General features: G+C 41.5%; 1 pseudogene; it reads right to left on the reverse strand.

Moving 5' to 3' along the window:
* Window positions 1-1,568: 1,568 nt before the first annotated feature.
* The window catches only part of LOC118377684 (potassium channel subfamily T member 2-like), a 49,260-nt pseudogene continuing 28,240 nt past the window's right edge, over window positions 1,569-22,588 (reverse strand).

Consider the following 22,588-nt stretch of genomic DNA (forward strand, 5'->3'; position numbering starts at 1 on the left):
TACAATGCCACAGATGTATCAAGTTTTGAGGGAGGGTGCAATTGAAATGCTGACTGCAGGAATGTCCACCAGAGCTGTTGCCAGAGAATTTAATGTTCATTTCTCTACCATAAGCGTTGTTTTAGAAAATTTGGCAGTACGTCTACCAGTCTCACAACCGCAGACCACATGCAACCACGCCAGTCCTGAGACCAGCCACCCAGATAGCTGATGAAACTGAGGAGTATTTCTTTGGCTGTGCCCATGGCTGTGCCCCTGCTGAGTCATGTGAATCCATAGATTAGGGCCTTAGGAATTTATTTCAATTAACTTATTTTCCTTCCATGAACTGTAACTCAGTAAAATCTTAGAAATTGTTTCATGTTGCGTTTATATTTTTGTTCAGTATATTTAGGATATTATGGGATATCAAGCACAACAGGGGGCAGAACTACTTGAGAGCCTGGAGGTAGTTTATCATATTTAACATCACAATTTGACAACACTACTCACACCATAAGCATTCCAATCCATCATAGTCCCAGGGAGCTTCAAGAAACATGAACTCAGTGCTCTTAATTTGTTTCAATCTGTCTAATGCTTACATTGTTTGTTGGTAGTCTTTTATCTGCTAAACTAAAGGGTCACTTTGGTTGTGCAGCGCTATATCGTATTATTGTATATTGCTTGGATTATAGTACTCAGATTACTGTTTAACAAGTGGGAAAACAGTGGGTTAAGTACAATAAGTTCATATATGGTTCATGGGTTAGTATAAACATGACACCTCAATACCTCATGAGAATGTAGTTGTGACATCATTAAATCAAATCAAAGAGGCTCTGCAAACCGAAACAAACGGATAAATACATGCACGGTCATAAATAACTACATAGTTAAAATGATGGTGCCTCTACACTTGAAGTTTATTTCCATGTGTCGTTTCTTTTGCTATTGTTCATTTGAATGGCGTGTTTTGAATGTAAAAAGACGCGTGTCAATTCATTAATACTGTCTAAAATGATTTTTTTTTAAAAATCATTATAATTAATTAATAATATTTTGATTAATGTCCACCGACACTGTCAAATATATACATAAACTAAGACCGGGATTCAATGCAAAGCGAGTTTTGCACGGTGCCCTATACAGCCGACAAGGCACTTTTTAAATGCATTTTCCCTGACGTACCATCACCATCATAGGAAACACTGGGCATGCTGGCGTAATAGAAAAGTACAGTGTGCTGTGCTAAACGTGCCTTGCATTACATCCTGGCCTAAATATACTTAATAAAGGGGAATTGCACTCAAAACCTACAGCATCTTTTGGTATTGTTTTTATTCGTGCAATGTTGATACAGTCCCAAAATGTCTAGAGACAATTTTCTCCTTAAAATTCCAATATCTTGACAACTTGGCTACTGACATGCAAAACATTTTGGGACTGTATCAACAGTGGACTAATTACACAAAATACCACAAAAGATAGTTTGAGAGCAATTCCCCTTCATAAGCCAAGGAAGAAAAGATTTGCCCATATCAAGTTCAAAAAGCAACCCAATTTGTTTTCAAAGTGTGCATAGATAATGAGAGTAAACATTACAGAATTTATGACAGTCAATATTAAAGACAACAAACATTCAAAAGATGAGTATAATAACAATTCATGATTGACATATTATTCTACAAATTAATAAATAGACAGTACATATGGTAATATGGAGGATACGGCATACTGAGAACAGAGGTGGACTTTGCAGAGCGTTCCTAAACAGTTCAATTTCCTCCTCACCCCCCAAACGTGAAAACAAAGACCCCATGGGGTGTCTTTAAAACCCCTAAGTTCCTACATTGAGTATATCCTCTGGAAAGGCCACATTGTGAAAGAGAGAGATAGAGTTTAAGACATCCGTATCAGTTGAACAGCAGATACAGTATGGGGTGATACGTTCTGAAATTATACTGATCGCTAACCCCAGCACAGTATAGGCAGTATAGACAGGTTGTGTTATAGACAGTATAGGCAGGTTGTGTGTAAGTATGGATCAGAAAGGCGTCTCTGTCTTGGTGTGCTCCCCAAGACATGTGCTGCTTCCCAGACTCTCCCTGCTGCCACCAGCCTTAGGGACGTAGCCCAGGGGATCTGAACGGATGATATACCTGTAAGATAGGATAGAGAACTTCTTAATCAATCTATTGTTGATGTGAAATGATGAACTCTCCTCTGCGACTCTAAATGGTTTGATATTTTCAATTCCTAACAAAGATACTGTGTGCACAAACAGGGTATGAAGTCACAAAAGAATATGTGAATGTATGTATGGAGTAGTACTGTGGAGTAGTAATGTGGAGTAATATGGAGTAGTAATGTATAATAGAAATGTGGAGTAGTAATGTGGAGTAATATGGAGTAGTAATGTGGAGTAGTAATGTGGAGTAATATGGAGTAGTAATGTGGAGTAGTAATGTGGAATAGTACTGTGGAGTAGTAATGTGGAGTAGTAATGTGGAGTAATATGGAGTAGTAATGTGGAGTAGTAATGTGGAGTAATATGGAGTAGTAATGTGGAGTAGTAATGTGGAATAGAAATGTGGAGTAATATGGAGTAGTACTACGGAGTAGTAATACAGACTAGTAATATGGAGTAATACGGGGTAGTAATATGGAGTAGTAATATAGAGTAATATGGACTAGTAATATGGAGTAGTAATGTGGAATAGAAATGTGAAGTAATATGGATTAGTAATATGGAGTAGTAATATGGAGTAGTAATGTGGAATAGAAATGTGAAGTAATATGGAGTAGTAATATGGAGTAGTAATATGGAGAAATATGGAGTAATATGGAGTAGTAATATGGAGTAATATGGAGTAGTAATATGGAGTAATATGGAGTAATATGGAGGAGTAATATGGACTAGTAATATGGACGAGTAATATGGAGTAGTAATATGGAGTAGTAATATGGAGTAATATGGAGTAGTAATATGGAGTAATATGGAGTTATATGGAGTAGTAATATGGAGTAATATGGAGTAGTAATATGGAGTAATATGGAGTAGTAATATGGAGTAATATGGAGTAATATGGACTAGTAATATGGAGTAATATGGAGGAGTAATATGGAGTAATATGGAGTAGTAATATGGACTAGTAATATGGAGTAGTAATATGGAGTAGTAATATGGACTAGTAAAATGGAGTAGAAATATGGAGTAGAAATATGGAGTAGTAATATGGAGTAGTAATATGGAGTAGTAATATGGAGTAGAAATATGGAGTAATATGGAGTAATATGGAGTAGTAATATGGACTAGTAATCTGGACTAGTAATATGGAGTAATATGGAGGAGTAATATGGAGTAGTAATATGGAGTAGTAATATGGAGTAATATGGAGTAGTAATATGGACTAGTAATCTGGACTAGTAATATGGAGTAATATGGAGGAGTAATATGGAGTAGTAATATGGAGTAGTAATATGGAGTAATATGGAGGAGTAATATGGAGTATTATGGAGTAGTATGGACTAGTAATATAGAGTAGTAATATGGACTAGTAATATGGAGGAGTAATATGGAGGAGTAATATGGAGTAGTAATATGGAGTAATATGGAGTAATATGGAGTAGTAATATGGAGAAATATGGAGTAGTAATATGGAGTAGTATTATGGAGTAATATGGACTAGTAATATGGAGTAATATGGAGGAGTAATATGGACTAGTAATATGGAGTAATATGGAGGAGTAATATGGAGAAATATGGAGTAGTAATATGTAGTAATATGGAGTAGTAATATGGAGTAATATGGAGTAGTAATACGTAGTAATATGGAGTAGTAATATGGAGTAATATGGAGTAGTAATATGGAGTAATATGGAGGAGTAATATGGAGTAATATGGAGGAGTAATATGGACTAGTAATATGGACTAGTAATATGGAGTAGTAATATGGAGTAATATGGAGTAGTAATATGGAGTAATATGGAGTAGTAATATGGAGTAATATGGTGTAATATGGACTAGTAATATGGAGGAGTAATATGGAGTAATATGGAGTAATATGGAGTAGTAATATGGAGTAGTAATATGGAGGAGTAATATGGAGTAGTAATATGGACTAGTAAAATGAAGTAGAAATATGGAGTAGTAATATGGAGTAGTAATATGGAGTAGAAATATGGAGTAATATGGAGTAGTAATATGGACTAGTAATCTGGACTAGTAATATGGAGTAATATGGAGTAGTAATATGGAGTAGTAATATGGAGTAATATGGAGTATTATGGAGTAGTATGGACTAGTAATATAGAGTAGTAATATGGAGTAGTAATATGGAGGAGTAATATGGAGAAATATGGAGTAATATGGAGTAGTAATATGGAGTAATATGGAGTAATATGGAGTAGTAATATGGAGTAATATGGAGTAGTAATATGGAGTAATATGGAGTAATATGGAGTAGTAATATGGAGTAATATGGAGTAGTAATATGGAGTAATATGGAGGAGTAATATGGAGTAGTAATATGGACTAGAAATATGGAGGAGTAATATGGGGAAATATGGAGTAATATGGAGTAGTAATATGGAGTAATATGGAGTAGTAATATGGAGTAGTAATATGGACTAGTAATATGGAGTAATATGGAGAAGTAATATGGACTAGTAATATGGAGTAATATGGAGGAGTAATATGGAGAAATATGGAGTAGTAATATGGACTAGTAATATGAAGTAATATGGAGTAGTAATATGGACTAGTAATATGGAGGAGTAATATGGAGTAGTATTATGGAGAAGTAATATGGAGTAGTAATATGGAGGAGTAATATGGAGTAATATGGAGTAGTAATATGTAGTAATATGGAGTAGTAATATGGAGTAATATGGACTAGTAATATGGACTAGTAATATGGAGGAGTAATATGGAGTAATAATATGAAGTAATATGGAGTAGTAATATGGACTAGTAATATGGAGGAGTAATATGGAGTAGTACTGTGGAGTAGTAATGTGGAATAGAAATGTGGAGTAATATGGGGTAGTACTGTGGAGTAGTAATGTGGAGTAGTACTGTGGAGTAGTAATGTGGAATAGAAATGTGGAGTAATATGGAGTAGTACTATGGAGTAGTAATGTGAATTAGAAATGTGGAGTAATATGGAGTAGTACTATGGAGTAATATGGAGTAGTAATATGGAGTAATATGGAGAAATATGGAGTAATATGGAGTAGTAATATGGAGTAATATGGAGTAGTAATATGGAGTAATATGGAGTAGTAATATGGAGGGGTAATATGGACTAGTAATATGGACTAGTAATATGGAGTAGTAATATGGAGTAATATGGAGTTATATGGAGTAGTAATCTGGACTAGTAATATGGAGTAATGTGGAAGAGTAATATGGAGGAGTATTATGGAGTAGTAATATGGAGTATTATGGAGTAGTATGGACTAGTAATATAGAGTAATAATATGGAGTAATAATATGGAGTAATAATATTGAGTAGTAATATGGAGTAGTAATATGGAGTAGTATTATGGAGTAATATGGACTAGTAATATAGAGTAATAACATGGAGTAGTAATATGGAGTAATATGGAGTAGAAATATGGAGTAATATGGAGTAGTAACATGGAGGAGTTATATGGAGGAGTATTATGGAGTAATATGGAGTAGTATTATGGAGTAATATTGAGTAGTAATATGGAGTAATATTGAGTAATATGGAGTTTGCAACTTTTTTGATTGCATCTCATCAACCGTTTCTTCAGGCCCCTACTTTTCTATGCGCTGCCATACTTACACTATGTCATTGAGCTCCAGCCTGGTGTCAGGAGGTGGGTTGATCAACACGTATGTGTGGGAGTGAGTAGTTTCTCACTCATGTCATCTGGAATTGGAACAATACAATCATATTGAAACGTCCAATGATTTAGGCTACGGCAATATAAAAGATTGTGTCAGAAAATGTCTGATTGAGCAAATGGTTTTTCAATGGAAGTTGTCTGTTGACAGATGATGGACATTAGAGATGATTGTCCGACAAAAGACATACTGCCTATTTGTCTATGCAACTGATCGGAAAATAGTTGACAAGAGATTGACGGACATAAATGGACACTGATGAATGCGTAGCTTCAGGCTTTGGCCACATGAATACGGATAAAATTGTATACATTCACCATTGTCCGTTTTGGTCTGTCAAAAGGCTGACATAGTAAATTACATGACAATCATCTCCGTTGTTAGTCTGTCTGTCCATCCATCCATAAAGACTAAGTGTCATGTTTCAAACACATAACGTATTTTGTTCCAGGCCTTGGAAATACAACTTACAATCCCCCCAAAAACATCCCTCCCCATGTGTGGGGTCTCTCACCGCAAGCCGTGGCCCAGAGTCCAAGGCTTTTCATCCTGTTGCTGACCAGCTTGTCCAGCTCCTGTCTCTCCGAGCGTCTGGCCCTCAGACCCTGCTGCCCCCCTCTGAGCCCCCCGCTGGTTCCCTCGAGTCCCCCTCCGGCTCAGCTTCCGCGCCCACTGCACGCTCTTCCTCCTCAGCAGGGGAGCCTTCCCATCCGATGGGTCGCTGGAGGTGGAGCTGCGGTGGAGCCCTCCGGCCACAGGGGGGAGCTCTCGGTCTCTCTGCTCCTTGGGGTCGTCTAAGTCCTCTAAGTCCCGAGTACGGTCAAAACATAATGCCATATACATGAATGAAGTCTATGGTGTGTCTATAGTCAAATAGGGTCAAATGAAACGACCCAGAACAAAGCAAATGATCAAGAGTGAGGCCAGAGAATAAATAGTATAAGTTGATTTGACAATGATTTCTTCCTGATATAACCACCAGTGGCAAGTCTCGACGTGGTTTATCAAGCACGATTTAACCAAGACACATTACAGAGGAAGAAAACCTACCTCATCTGCACAAAAAGTTGATTCAGTCTGACCAAATAAATCTATTGTTTTTCGCGAATCGTGGAATCACACAAATAGATGTCATGGAATCACACAAATAGGAGTCATGGAATCACACAAATAGGAATCATGGAATCACACAAATAGGAATCATGGAATCACACAAATAGGAATCATGGAATCACACAAATAGGAGTCATGGAATCACACAAATAGGAGTCATGGAATCACACAAATAGGAGTCATGGAATCACACAAATAGGAATCATGGAATCACACAAATAGGAATCATGGAATCACACAAATAGGAGTCATGGAATCACACAAATAGGAGTCATGGAATCACACAAATAGGAGTCATGGAATCACACAAATAGGAATCATGGAATCACACAAATAGGAATCATGGAATCACACAAATAGGAGTCATGGAATCACACAAATAGGAATCATGGAATCACACAAATAGGAATCATGGAATCACACAAATAGGAGTCATGGAATCACACAAATAGGAGTCATGGAATCACACAAATAGGAATCATGGAATCACACAAATAGGAATCATGGCATCACAAATAGGGCTGAACTTATTTGGGAGGATGGCTCGCATTGCTTATGATGGAGAATGAAAAGAAAATGGATGAATGACATTAATGTTGCTTACTGTGTTGTAACATGCTTAAATAACCATGAAAGCATACAGACTAAACATTTATATGTAACAAATGAGAAAAAAAGAAAAAAAAACACACACAGCAGAATGACAGCATAATCAATGCCGCTGTAATATGTCATTAACACAATAAAAAAGAAACTGGGATTTCACAGCCAAACAAATTAATGTCAACAATGTTAAAACAGCCTTGCGGTCTAGAGGGCACCTCCTCAGAGGAATCTGCTGTCTGGGACTCGGTCCTGTAGATGCCGATGGGAATGTCTCCGACGGTGGAACACAGTTTCTGATAGAGCCTTCCATACGACACCATTCTGTATACTTCTGGCCCTTCTTTGGACACTGTGTTAACAACCCTCCAGGCAAGCTTCAATGCCATACAACTCTCCTTCCGTGGCCTGCAACTGCTCTTAAATACAATTAAAACTAAATGCATGCTCTTCAACCGATCGCTACCTGCACCTATCCGCCTGTCCAACATCACTATTCTGGACGGCTCTGACTTAGAATACGTGGACAACTACAAATACTTAGGTGTCTGGTTAGACTGTAAACTCTCCTTCCAGACCCATATCAAACATCTCCAATCCAAAGTTAAATCTAGAATTGGCTTTCTATTTCGCAACAAAGCATCCTTCACTCATGCTGCCAAACATACCCTTGTAAAACTGACCATCCTACCAATCCTCGACTTTGGTGATGTCATTTACAAAATGGCCTCCAATACCCTACTCAACAAATGTAATGCAGTCTATCACAGTGCAATCCGTTTTGTCACCAAAGCCCCATATACTACCCACCATTGCGACCTGTACGCTCTTGTTGGCTGGCCCTCGCTTCATACTCGTCGCCAAACCACTGGCTCCATGTCATCTACAAGACCCTGCTAGGTAAAGTCCCCCCTTATCTCAGCTCGCTGGTCACCATAGCATCTCCCACCTGTAGCACGCGCTCCAGCAGGTATATCTCTCTAGTCACCCCCAAAACCAATTATTTCTTTGGCCTCCTCTCCTTCCAGTTCTCTGCTGCCAATGACTGGAACGAACTACAAAAATCTCTGAAACTGGAAACACTTATCTCCCTCACTAGCTTTAAGCACCAACTGTCAGAGCAGCTCACAGATTACTGCACCTGTACATAGCCCACCTATAATTTAGCCCAAACAACTACCTCTTTCCCAACTGTTATTTATTTATTTATTTTGCTCCTTTGCACCCCATTATTTTTATTTCTACTTTGCACATTCTTCCACTGCAAATCTACCATTCCAGTGTTTTACTTGCTATATTGTATTTACTTCGCCACCATGGCCTTTTTTGCCTTTACCTCCCTTCTCACCTCATTTGCTCACATCGTATATAGACTTGTTTATACTGTATTATTGACTGTATGTTTGTTTTACTCCATGTGTAACTCTGTGTCGTTGTATCTGTCGAACTGCTTTGCTTTATCTTGGCCAGGTCGCAATTGTAAACGAGAACTTGTTCTCAACTTGCCTACCTGGTTAAATAAAGGTGAAATATATATATATTTTTTTAAATGTCTGGATCCACAGGTCATCCTCAGAGATGTGCATTTAAAAGGTCATTTCAAAGTCCATTTCTCTACAGGAGGAACAACTGTACAGTGATTTTAAATGACCGTGGAGTCACTTTTACCTGTCAGTGTAAGGATTTGGACAGGCAAGTAAAGGCTGCTGTGCTGTCACACATAGGACTACTGTACAGTACAACGGGTGAATCTCAGTAGTCTAAAGACGCCTCCTCTGTTTGTCTTCTCTCTCCTTCTGTCTGAGACGTGGCGAGGAAACCACTTTTGACCATTGAGATGCACCCAGAGAGTAACTCACAGAGCAGAGGAATCCAGAGACCGGGGTGGTGTCCAGGCCCAGCAGCAGCCTGGTGATGGAGATAATATAGTCTTTGACAAACGACTGGGATGGCAGACAGGACAGGACAGGACATAGAAGGGTCATTCCTGGTCATCCAGAAATCAACACATTCCAATTCGACCAGCATTATATTATATGGACATTGGGATGCATGTGAACACATTGTGACAGAAAAAAGAATGTTACACGTTATAACATACAATATCTGGGAGGTACAAAATTGTGTAATAAATAACTATAATTACTACAGTACATGCCCTTAAGCAAAGTCAGTCTGTGCCACAGAGATAACCTTGTTTAAATAAGCCTCGGTAGGCTAATTAAAGATATTAGCCTCTGTAGGCCAATTAAATAACCACTAGGATATTAAAGAGGTATCCTAGTGGTTAGAGTGTTTGACTGGTAACCGAAAGGTTGCAAGTTCAAATCCCCAAGCTGACAAGGTACAAATCTGTCGTTCTGCCCCTGAACAAGGCAGTTAACCCTTTGTTCCTCGGCTGTCATTTAAAATAAGAATTTGTTCTTAACTGACTTGCCTAGTTAAATAAAGTTTTTTTTAAAGGCTAATTAAAGAGATTAGCCTCAGTATGCTAATTAAATAGATTAGCCTCTGTAGGCTAATTAAAGAGATTATCCTCAGTATGCTAATTAAATAGATTAGCCTCGGTATGCTAATTAAACAGATTAGCCTCGGTAGGCTAATTAAACAGATTACCTTCTGTATACAGTACAGAACAACCTCTACTTAAAAAGGTATCTAGTTAAGCAGAAAGTAACATTCTTATCTTCTCTGCTGCTGTAAAGAACAGGTGGATCCTGCTGTATAGAACAGGTGGGTCCAGCTGTATAGAACAGGTGGGTCCAGCTGTATAGAACAGGTGGGTCCTGCTGTATAGAACAGGTGGGTCCAGCTGTATAGAACAGGTGGGTCCTGCTGTATAGAACAGGTGGGTCCTGCTGTATAGAACAGGTGGGTCCAGCTGTATAGAACAGGTGGGTCCAGCTGTATAGAACAGGTGGGTCCTGCTGTATAGAACAGGTGGGTCCTGCTGTATAGAACAGGTGGGTCCTGCTGTATAGAACAGGTGGATCATGCTGTATAGAACAGGTGGATCCAGCTGTATAGAACAGGTGGGTCCAGCTGTACAGAACAGGTGGGTCCTGCTGTACAGAACAGGTGGATCCTGCTGTATAGAACAGGTGGGTCCTGCTGTATAGAACAGGTGGGTCCTGCTGTACAGAACAGGTGGATCCTGCTGTATAGAACAGGTGGGTCCTGCTGTACAGAACAGGTGGATCCTGCTGTACAGAACAGGTGGGTCCTGCTGTACAGAACAGGTGGGTCCTGCTGTACAGAACTGGTGGGTCCTGCTGTATAGAACAGGTGGGTCCTGCTGTACAGAACAGGTGGGTCCTGCTGTACAGAACAGGTGGGTCCTGCTGTACATAACAGGTGAGTCCTGCTGTACAGAACAGGTGGGTCCTGCTGTACAGAACAGGTGGGTCCTGCTGTATAGAACAGGTGGGTCCTGCTGTACAGAACTGGTGGGTCCTGCTGTATAGAACAGGTGGGTCCTGCTGTATAGAACTGGTGGGTCCTGCTGTATAGAACAGGTGGGTCCTGCTGTATAGAATAGGTGGGTTCTGCTGTATAGAACAGGTGGGTCCTGCTGTATAGAACTGGTGGGTCCTGCTGTATAGAACAGGTGGGTCCTGCTGTACAGAACAGGTGGGTCCTGCTGTACAGAACAGGTGGGTCCTGCTGTATAGAACAGGTGGGTCCTGCTGTACAGAACAGGTGGGTCCTGCTGTATAGAACAGGTGGGTCCTGCTGTATAGAACTGGTGGGTCCTGCTGTACAAAGCAAGTGGATCCTGCTGTACAAAGCAAGTGGATCCTGCTGTACAGAACAGGTGGGTCCTGCTGTACAGAACAGGTGGGTCCAGCTGTACAGAACAGGTGCGTCCTGCCTGGTACCTGGTAGAGGAGAGTGTCCAGCTGTACAGAACAGGTGGGTCCTGCCTGGTTACCTGGTAGAGGAGAGTTTCCAGCTGTACAGAACAGGTGGGTCCTGCCTGGTTACCTGGTAGAGGAGAGTGTCCAGCTGTACAGAACAGGTGGGTCCTGCCTGGTTACCTGGTAGATGAGAGTGTCCAGCTGTACAGAACAGGTGGGTCCTACCTGGTTACCTGGTAGAGGAGAGTGTCCAGCTGTACAGAACAGGTGGGTCCTGCCTGGTTACCTGGTAGAGGAGAGTGTCCAGCTGTACAGAACAGGTGGGTCCTGCCTGGTTACCTGGTAGAGGAGAGTGTCCAGCTGTACAGAACAGGTGGGTCCTGCCTGGTTACCTCGTAGAGGAGAGTGTCCAGCTGTACAGAACAGGCGGGTCCTGCCTGGTTACCTGGTAGAGGAGAGTGTCCAGCTGTACAGAACAGGTGGGTCCTGCCTGGTTACCTGGTAGAGGAGAGTGTCCAGCTGTACAGAACAGGTGGGTCCTGCCTGGTTACCTGGTAGAGGAGAGTGCCCAGCTGTACAGAACAGGTGGGTCCTGCCTGGTTACCTGGTAGAGGAGAATGCCCAGCATGCCGATACTGAAGACCCTCCCTGCAGCAAACGGCACGCTCCAACCTGGCCTTCCTCCCGCTCTTTCTAATAAATAACAATACATTTTATTTGTAGAGCTCTTTTCAACACATGCAAGAATCACAAAGCTCTTTTATCTCCCATAGACATGTAACAGGGGGACAGAAACACAAACACACTAATCCCGCTCGGCACACAGTCAATTCAACATCTAGTTCTGATTTACTTTTGGTTGAGTTGTCGTCTAACGTGAATTCAACACAAAAAAATCACCGTCATTGAATTTAGGTTCAAAGTTGGGTAAAATCCAATCAGTATTCCACGTTGATTCAATGTCATCACATTGAATTATTTGGATGAGATAAAGTGGAATACATTTTATTCAACCAGTTTTTGCCCAGTGGGATGTTCGGGCAGCGTTCTGCAAACCTTTCCTTGAATAAACCAGTCTATTGCATTACAGTATAACCGGATTCAACTGGTCACCTAATCATCAAGTCCTTCGGGTGTTACAACTGGAACGGATCAAATAGGGGTGCTCAAGAAGAGGTTAGGATATTTGAAAGAGAGAGATCGCCTGGTGGTCGATACTGATACGAGGTGGAAGATGCACCGCAACAGGATATTTGAAAGAGAGAGGGGGGACAGAGCGACACAGAGGTCAGGATCAGATCAGCTCCTGCATTTTTCAGCATTTTCTTTAAAAAAAGATAGATTAAGAGTCAGATAAACTTTGATTTTTTGTCTGGAACACATACTGGATTTTACCCTCTACAACATAACCCCTACTTCAAATCAAAACTTAAAACCTACAACCTGATTTTGGACAGAATTACGGAATCACCTGGAAGGTTCATAACTACCAAGGATTTTTACTCTATACAGCAAATTCTCTGGAAAACAACAGAAACCTGAAAACACCATCCAACCTGGAACTGAGTGAGTAATGCTTAGTCTGAAACTATATCTTATTTCCAAAAGCCAAGAAGAAAAATACACAACATTACTTTATAAGGACTGAATTCTAACATAATTCTGCCAAGCTTGATACAGCTTCAACTAGCACTGACGTGTCAAGTGAGAGGTGTCAAAGCCCATTAGCCCAACAATGGCAGGAGAGTCACACAGTCTACCCCAACCAAATGGAGAGGCCTTAGAAGCTTAAAATACAGTACCCTTTGCAAGTAAAGAATGAGAAGTCAAGAAAAGATTACAAAATGAAGCTCCTTATGGAAAATCAAGAGACACTTTTTGCTGACTATTACAAAAATGGGAACATCAGCAACCTTATCTTCCACACAAACCATCCCCTGGCATGGCACAGTGCTATATTAGCACACTACCCCTCTGTTACGAGAGCGGGGATTAACGAGGGGTGGAAACTCAGAATACTTGATAACGAGGACTCTGAGTCAAGTAATATAAATATCTATAAGTCCGGAACAGTGATCGTACAAAGTAACCATAAACAGTTTCAGCTGGACTTTCACCTAATCAAAGAATTAGCCCAACAGGAGAAGCTCTCCCTTGATAAAGATACCCCCACCCCGAGCGGGTCAAACCAGACCTCTTCATTATGTAACACCACAGACGAGCAACCCCCAGCGGAGAGTCAACCTCCCAGCACGGACTACCACTCCCTCATTGAAATGAAGGACAAATTCACCCAGCTGGAGGTAAGACAGGTGGAGCTGGAACAGCAGGTGATTACACTTCAGTCAGCACAGACCCAGACAACAGTCCAGCACAACAACACCCCTTAACCAGACCCGGAGAGCTGGAGGTGGACAGAGACATATCTGCACTCTGGACTGTGGTGAGACAACTTCAACAGGAGAAAGAGCAGAATCAGGAGAAGAACAGAGCATTAGAGGAGAGGATCAGACTGCTGGTGGAGGAGAGGTTGAGGGGGATGGAGGAGAGGGTGAGGGGGACGGAGGAGAGGTTGAGGGGGACGGCGTGTGACAGAGAACAACCCACTAGAGAGGTGGCCACCCCCACAGAGAAGCCAGCAGAACAGCCCACCCCAGCACCTGACAAAAGTTTCGACACCACAGCAGAACAGTCCACACCAGACCCTGACCATAGAGTCGACACCACAGCAGAACAGACAAATGAAGAACCACAAGCCCAGCGGCTCTCACCCCCTCTGAGCACCCCCCCTGTCAGCCACCCTGATAGCCCTTCTGACAACCCCCTCACACCCACTGAGGACAAACACAAGACACAGATTGTACTACTTATGGACTCAAATGGGAAATATATAGAAGAAAAAAACTTTTTCCCAAACATAGTGTGTCTAAACTCTGGTGTCCAAACACCCAGCGTGCCCTCGACCTTCTGTCTGAGGACCAACTAGGTTCACCCAGCCACATAATAATACACACAGGCACAAACGACCTGAGAGCACAGCAGGAAAGGGTGGCAACAGCACTGAAGGGAGTGATTGAAAAGGCTTCTTCTACTTTCCCCTTCTATCTCCACCCTGCTACCACGAAAAGACTTCCACCCTGCCACAATACAGCGGGTAAACACAAGTATTTCCCGTGACTGTGCCTCAAAACCAAATGTTTTCCTGGCCCACCACTCCACCCTGGACTTGAACAGCCTCTATGACCAGGTCCACCTCTACAAGGCAGCAGTGCCCACCTTTGCCAGGACCCTAAAGGACATCGCTCTCAAACGTATCCCCAACACTTCACACAGGAGCAACAGATCAATAGACTCCCCACCCAGACCAGCGAGACACCCTCCCAGACCTGCAGGACCCCCCCCTGGACCTACACATAGAGGACCCACGCCAAGAGGAATTACATCCAGACCACAGTACACCCAGACACATCCACACCCCCACCCCAACCAATCAACACCCCCCCACGTCAACCATGCCCACACCCCATTTAGGCCCCCTCAGATCAGACCTATGCCACTCCTGCCCACCCCATGCACCCCACCCCCGCAAAGAGGGCCTCAACATGGAAGCCACACATACGCCCAGGTAGTGAGCGGGCAAACAGTCCCAACCCCCACTCTCACACTCGCCCAAGCCAATAGCATGTACCAGATGCTCAGCAGGCTCTGCTCACACTTACTGGCCTGAGGCCAAACCACACAACCAACAACATTGGACATTCTATGGAACAAAAAGCCTTCACTATATCATCCTGGAATATCCAAGGCCTGAGGTCATCTGCCTTTGGCCCAAAGAGCAGAAACCCGGACTTCACCAAAGAAATCGGTAATACAGACATTGTCATCCTGCAAGAAACCTGGTATAGAGGAGACGGACCCACTGGTTGCCCTCTAGGTTACAGAGAGCTGGTAGTCCCATCCACCAAACTACCAGGTGTGAAACAGGGAAGGGACTCAGGGGGTATGCTAATTTGGTATAGAGCAGACCTAACTCACTCCATTAAATTAATCAAAACAGGAACATTCTACATTTGGCTAGAAATTCAAAAGGAAATTATCCTAACAGAGAAAAATGTCCTCCTGTGTGCTACCTATATCCCCCCACTAGAATCCCCATATTTTAATGAAGACAGCTTCTCCATCCTGGAGGGCGAAATCAATCATTTCCAGGCCCAGGGACATGTACTAGTCTGTGGCGACCTAAATGCCAGAACCGGACAAGAACCTGACACCCTCAGCACACAGGGGGACAAACATCTGCCTGGAGGTGACAGCATCCCCTCCCACATATGCCCCCCTAGGCACAACTATGACAACATAACCAACAAAAACGGGTCACAACTCCTGCAGCTCTGTCGCACGCTGGGTATGTACATAGTCAACGGTAGGCTTCGAGGGGACTCCTATGGTAGGTACACCTATAGCTCATCTCTTGGCAGTAGTACTGTAGACTACTTTATCACTGACCTCAACCCAGAATCTCTCAGAGCGTTCATAGTCAGTCCACTAACACCCCTATCAGACCACAGCAAAATCACAGTCTACTTAAACAGAGCAATACTCAACCATGAGGCATCAAAGCCAAAGGAACTGAGTAACATTAAGAAATGCTATAGGTGGAAGGAATGCAGTTTGGAAACCTACCAAAAAACAATTAGGCAACAACAAATTCAATCCCTTTTAGACAATTTCCTGGGTAAAACGTTCCACTGTAATAGTGAAGGTGTAAACTTGGCAGTAGAAAATCTTAACAGTATATTTGACCTCTCAGCTTCCCTATCAAATCTAAAAATCTCAAATAGAAAACCAAAGAAAATTAACAATAATGACAAATGGTTTGATGAGGAATGCAAAAATCTAAGAAAGAAATTGAGAAACCTGTCCAACCAAAAACATAGAGACCCGGAAAACCTGAGTCTACGCCTTCACTATGGTGAATCACTAAAACAATACAGAAATACACTACGGAAAAAGAAGGAACAGCATGTCAGAAATCAGCTCAATGCAATTGAAGAATCCATAGACTCTAACCACTTCTGGGAAAATTGGAAAACACTAAACAAACAACAACACAAAGAATTATCTATCCAAAATGGAGATGTATGGGTAAACCACTTCTCCAATCTTTTTGGATCTATAGCAAAGAACAAAGAGCAAAAACATATACATGATCAAATACAGATCTTAGAATCAACTATTAAAGACTACCAGAACCCACTGGATTCTCCAATTACATTGAATGAGTTACAGGACAAAATAAAAACCCTCCAACCCAAAAAGGCCTGTGGTGTCGATGGTATCCTCAATGAAATGATCAAATATACAGACAACAAATTCCAATTGGCTATACTAAAACTCTTTAACATCATACTTAGCTCTGGCATCTTCCCCAATATTTGGAACCAAGGACTGATCACCCCAATCCACAAAAGTGGAGACAAATTTGACCCCAATAACTACCGTGGAATATGTGTCAACAGTAACCTTGGGAAAATCCTCTGCATTATTATTAACAGCAGACTCGTACATTTCCTCAATGAAAACAATGTACTGAGCAAATGTCAAATTGGCTTTTTACCAAATTACCGTACAACAGACCATGTATTCACCCTGCACACCTTAATTGACAACCAAACAAACCAAAACAAAGGCAAAGTCTTCTCATGCTTTGTTGATTTCAAAAAGCCTTCGACTCAATTTGGCATGAGGGTCTGCTATACAAACTGATGGAAAGTGGTGTTGGGGGTAAAACATATGACATTATAAAATCCATGTACACAAACAACAAGTGTGCGGTTAAAATTGGCAAAAACACACACATTTCTTCACACAGGGTCGTGGGGTTAGACAGGGATGCAGCTTAAGCCCCACCCTCTTCAACATATATATCAACGAACTGGCGCGGGCACTAGAAAAGTCTGCAGCACCCGGCCTCCCCTGCTAGAATCCGAAGTCAAATGTCTGCTGTTTGCTGATGATCTGGTGCTTCTGTCACCAACCAAGGAGGGCCTACAGCAGCACCTAGATCTTATGCACAGATTCTGTCAGACCTGGGCCCTGACAGTAAATCTCAGTAAGACCAAAATAATGGTGTTCCAAAAAGGTCCAGTCACCAGGACCACAAATACAAATTCCATCTAGACACTGTTGCCCTAGAGCACACAAAAAACTATACATACCTTGGCCTAAACATCAGCGCCACAGGTAACTTCCACAAAGGTGTGAACGATCTGAGAGACAAGGCAAGAAGGGCATTCTATGCCATCAAAAGAAACATAAATTTCAACATACCAATTAGGATTTGGCTAAAAATACTTGAATCAGTCATAGAGCCCATTGCCCTTTATGGTTGTGAGGTCTGGGGTCCGCTCACCAACCAAGACTTCACAAAATGGGACAAACACCAAATTGAGACTCTGCACGCAGAATTCTGCAAAAATATCCTCCGTGTACAACGTAAAACACCAAATAATGCATGCAGAGCAGAATTAGGCCGATACCCACTAATTATCAAAATCCAGAAAAGAGCCATTAAATTCTACAACCACCTAAAAGGAAGCGATTCACAAACCTTCCATAACAAAGCCATCACAAACAGAGAGATGAACCTGGAGAAGAGTCCCTAAGCAAGCTGGTCCTGGGGCTCTGTTCACAAACACAAACACACCCTACAGAGCCCCAGGACAACAGCACAATTAGACCCAACCAAATCATGAGAAAACAAAAAGATAATTACTTAACACATTGGAAAGAATTAACAAAAAAACAGAGCAAACTAGAATGCTATTTGGCCCTACACAGAGAGTACACAGCGGCAGAATACCTGACCACTGTGACTGACCCAAAATTAAGGAAAGCTTTGACTATGTACAGACTCAGTGAGCATAGCCTTGCTATTGAGAAAGGCCGCCGTAGGCAGACATGGCTCTCAAGAGAAGACAGGCTATGTGCTCACTGCCCACAAAATGAGGTGGAAACTGAGCTGCACTTCCTAACCTCCTGCCCAATGTATGACCATATTAGAGAGACATATTTCCCCCAGATCACACAGATCCACAAAGAATTCGAAACCATATCCGATTTTGAAAAACTCCCATATCTACTGGGTGAAATTCCACAGTGTGCCATCACAGCAGCAAGATTTGTGACCTGTTGCCACGAGAAAAGGGCAACCAGTGAAGAACAAACACCATTGTAAATACAACCCATATTTATGCTTATTTATTTTATCTTGTGTCCTTTAATTATTTGTACATTGTATATATATATATATATATATATATATATATATATATATGACATTTGTAATGTCTCTACTGTTTTGAAACTGTTGTATGTGTAACGTTTACTGTTAATTTTTGTTGTTTTTCACTTTATATATTCACTTTGTATGTTGTCTACCTCACTTGCTTTGGCAATGTTAACACATGTTTCCCATGCCAATAAAGCCCCTTGAATTGAATTGAATTGAGATCGCCACCTGGTGGTCGATACTGATACGAGGTGGAAGATGCACCGCAACAGGATATTTGAAAGAGAGAGATCGCCACCTGGTGGTCGATACTGATACGAGGTGGAAGATGCACCGCAACAGGATATTTGAAAGAGAGAGATCGCCACCTGGTGGTCGATACTGATACGAGGTGGAAGATGCACCGCAACGGGAAGGATATTGATATCTTATTAAGGAAAGGATGCCTACGCATAACATAATACCCGTCATATTACCCCTGAAAATGTTACATGTCACATGTGTCTATGAATGGGAATAATAATTTCTCTTTGAAAAAAAGATCCAACATCTGGTGTTGTTTGAGAGGCTGTGGAAAAATACTATGCTTGTACTGTATGTACTGTCCAGTCTTCACATAATGATTGTTTAACCTTCTCTTCCTTTGCTTTGAAGACGACTCAATGTATATTTAGTAGCCTTTGGAGACGACTCAATGTATATTTCGTACCAGGGTTGGGGTCAATTCCATTTCAATTCCAGTCAATTCAGAAAGTAACCCAAATTCCAATTATACATGTTTCTAATTGAAAAGCATTGAAGATCATTTGAGTTTCAGTCTACTTCCTCAATTGACTGGAATTGACTCCAACCCTGGTCCATGGCCTTTGCTACTGCAGACAAGAATAACTAGTTGTTAACATCTGCATAGTTTGGGCTTGGAAGGCGTATTAAAGAGCAGCATACTGAACAGTCGACAACACGCCTTTTAATTTACGCTTGAGTTGACATCTTCCGGGGACATTGCTTTTAAAATGCTAATTGTCAGCTGTCTTTCTCTATAACGCGCCTTGGACTCAAACTCGGCCTTGAAGTACAGATGGTGTACATTCAGTGATGGCTCACCTTCTCCAGTTTAGAGAGAGCCAGAGAGTACCAGTCCTGAGCTCTGAACTGCATAAACCTCATGTTGGCGGGGTGGGTTAGCTCGGTGATGATACTGAGACTGGAGAACAACCTGGATGAGAAGAAACACAATATAGCGGAGGTTAACTGAACAAAATAAAACAGAACATCACACTGGCAGAACAAAATGTCAACTTTGTAATCAAATGTGACATCCAAAATACACTGAGTAGACCAAACATTAGAAACACCTTCCTAATATATATACAACATGTCGAAAGCGTTCCACAGGGATTCTGGCCCAATGTTGACGCCAATGTTTCCCACAGATGTGTCAAGTAGGCTGGATGTCTTTTGGATGGTGGACCATTCTTGATACACATGGGAAACTGTTGAGGGTGAAAAAAACATGCATTCGGAAAGTATTCAGACCCCTTGACTTTTTCTACATTCTGTTACTTTCAGCCTTATTCTAAAATGGATTAAATAAAAAAAATGTCCTCATCAATCTACACACAATACAACATAATGACATCACAATACCCCATAATGACAAAGCGAAAACAGGTTTTTAGAATGTTTTTTCTAATTTATTAAAAAATAATAAACAGAAATACCTTATTTATATGTGTATTCAGACCCTTTGCTATGAGACTCGAAATTGAGCTCAGGTGCATCCTGTTTCCATTGATCTTCCTTGAGATGTTTCTACAACCTGATTGGAGGCCACCTGTGGTAAATTCAATTGATTGGACATGATTTGGAATGGCACACACCTGTCTATATAAGGTCCCATAGTTGAAAGTCGAAGGATTGTCCGTAGAGCTCCGAGACAGGATTGTGTTGAGGCACAGATATGGGGAAGGGTACCAAACAATTTCTCCAGCATTGAAGGTCCCCAAGAACACAGTGGCCTCCATCATTCTTAAATGGAAGATGTTTGGAACCATCAAGACTCTTCTTTGAGCTGGCCGCCTGGCCAAACTAAGCAATCGTGGGAGAAAGGCATTGGTCATAGAGGTGACCAAGAACCCGATGGTCACTCTGACAGAGCTCCAGAGTTCCTCTGTGGAGATGGGAGAACCTTCCAGATGGACAATCATCTGCAGCACAGAATGGACTGGGAGACTAGTCAGGATTGAGGGAAAGATGAACAGAGCAAAGTAGAGAGAGATCCTTGATGAAAACCTGCTCCAGAGTTCTCAAGACATCTGACTGGGGCGAAAGTTCACTTAAACAGGACAACAACCCTAAGCACACAGCCAGCACAATGCAGAGTTGCTTTGGGACAATGCTCTGAATGTCCTTGAGTGGCCCAGCCAGAGCCTATACATGAACCCAATCGAACATCTCTGGAGAGACCTGAAAATAGCTGTGCAGCAACACTCCCCATCCAACCTGACAGAGCTTGAGAGGATCTGCAGAGAAGAATGGGAGAAACTCCCCAAATACAGGTGTGCCAAGCTTGTAGCGTCATACCCAAGAAGACTTGAGGCTATAATTGCTGCCAAAGGTGCTTCAACAAAGTACTGAGTAAAGGGTCTGAAAACTTTTTATTTCTAAAAACCTGTTTTGCTTTGTCATTATGGGGTATTGTGGGTAGATTGATGAGGGGGAAAAACAATTTAATCAAATTTAGAACAAGTCTGTAACGTAACAAAATGTTGAAAAAGTCAACAGGCCTGAATACTTGCAGAATGCACAGTACTAACGTACTCCGTTCAAAGGAACTTCAATATTTTGTCTTGCCCGTTCACCCTCTGAATGGCACACAATCCATGTCTCAGTTGTCTCAATGATTATTATTATTTTGTTAACCTGTCTCTTCCCCTTCATCTACACTGATTGAAGTGGATTTAACAAGTGACATCAATAAGGGATCATAGCTTTCACCTGGATTCACCTGGTCAGTCTATGGAAGGAGCAGGTGTCCTTAATGTTTTGTATACTCACTTAAATTAATGACTGGATGAGATAAATAACTATGACTTAATAGCCTAGCTAATAAATGTGTACTGTACTAACACCAATCCAGGATTAGCACTATTTAGTGAACAACTGATACCGATACTACCATATATACTAGCTACCGTATATACTAGCTACCTAATTAAGCAATAAGGCACGAGGTGGTGTGGTATATAGCCAATTTACCACGGCTAAGGTTGGTATGCGGTCTGATATACCACGGCTGTCTGCCAATCAGCATTCAGGACTCGAACCACCCAGTTTAAAATACAGCTTATATAATAACAGTGGGAGCAATTCATGAAACATTAACCCCATATCAAAGTGTTTCAATGTTTGTGCAAGCTTCTACATTGTCTGGTGAAAATTAGAAAGTGAGTTGACATTTTTGATTAATTGTCTGACAACAAGAAAGCAATCAGAAAACAAATGGATTCCCTGATGCAGTGTGGCAAGGTTGCCAAGGAAACTAGCTCTGAAGTGTGTACTTTAATCTACACGGTTGAAAAAAATCACTGTCATATAATTAATCTTTGAAACCCACCTATAAAATGTTAATCTGTGTTTAAAGATTTAGTAAAATATTAGCCTGTATGACACTTTTGATATCATAGAAATGCCTGCATAAAAATGTGGTCCAGTATATTGGATTATACAATAGTTTGACTGAAGGTTAAAACCATGACAGTGACTTTGGTACCCGTGTCTGTACATTGATAGGGGTTGAGGTACCTGAACAGTGTCTGTACATTGATAGGGGTTGAGGTACCTGAACAGTGTCTGTACATTGATAGG

This window comes from Oncorhynchus keta, chromosome 15, assembly GCF_023373465.1.
Source record: "Oncorhynchus keta strain PuntledgeMale-10-30-2019 chromosome 15, Oket_V2, whole genome shotgun sequence".
Lineage (NCBI taxonomy): Eukaryota > Metazoa > Chordata > Actinopteri > Salmoniformes > Salmonidae > Oncorhynchus > Oncorhynchus keta.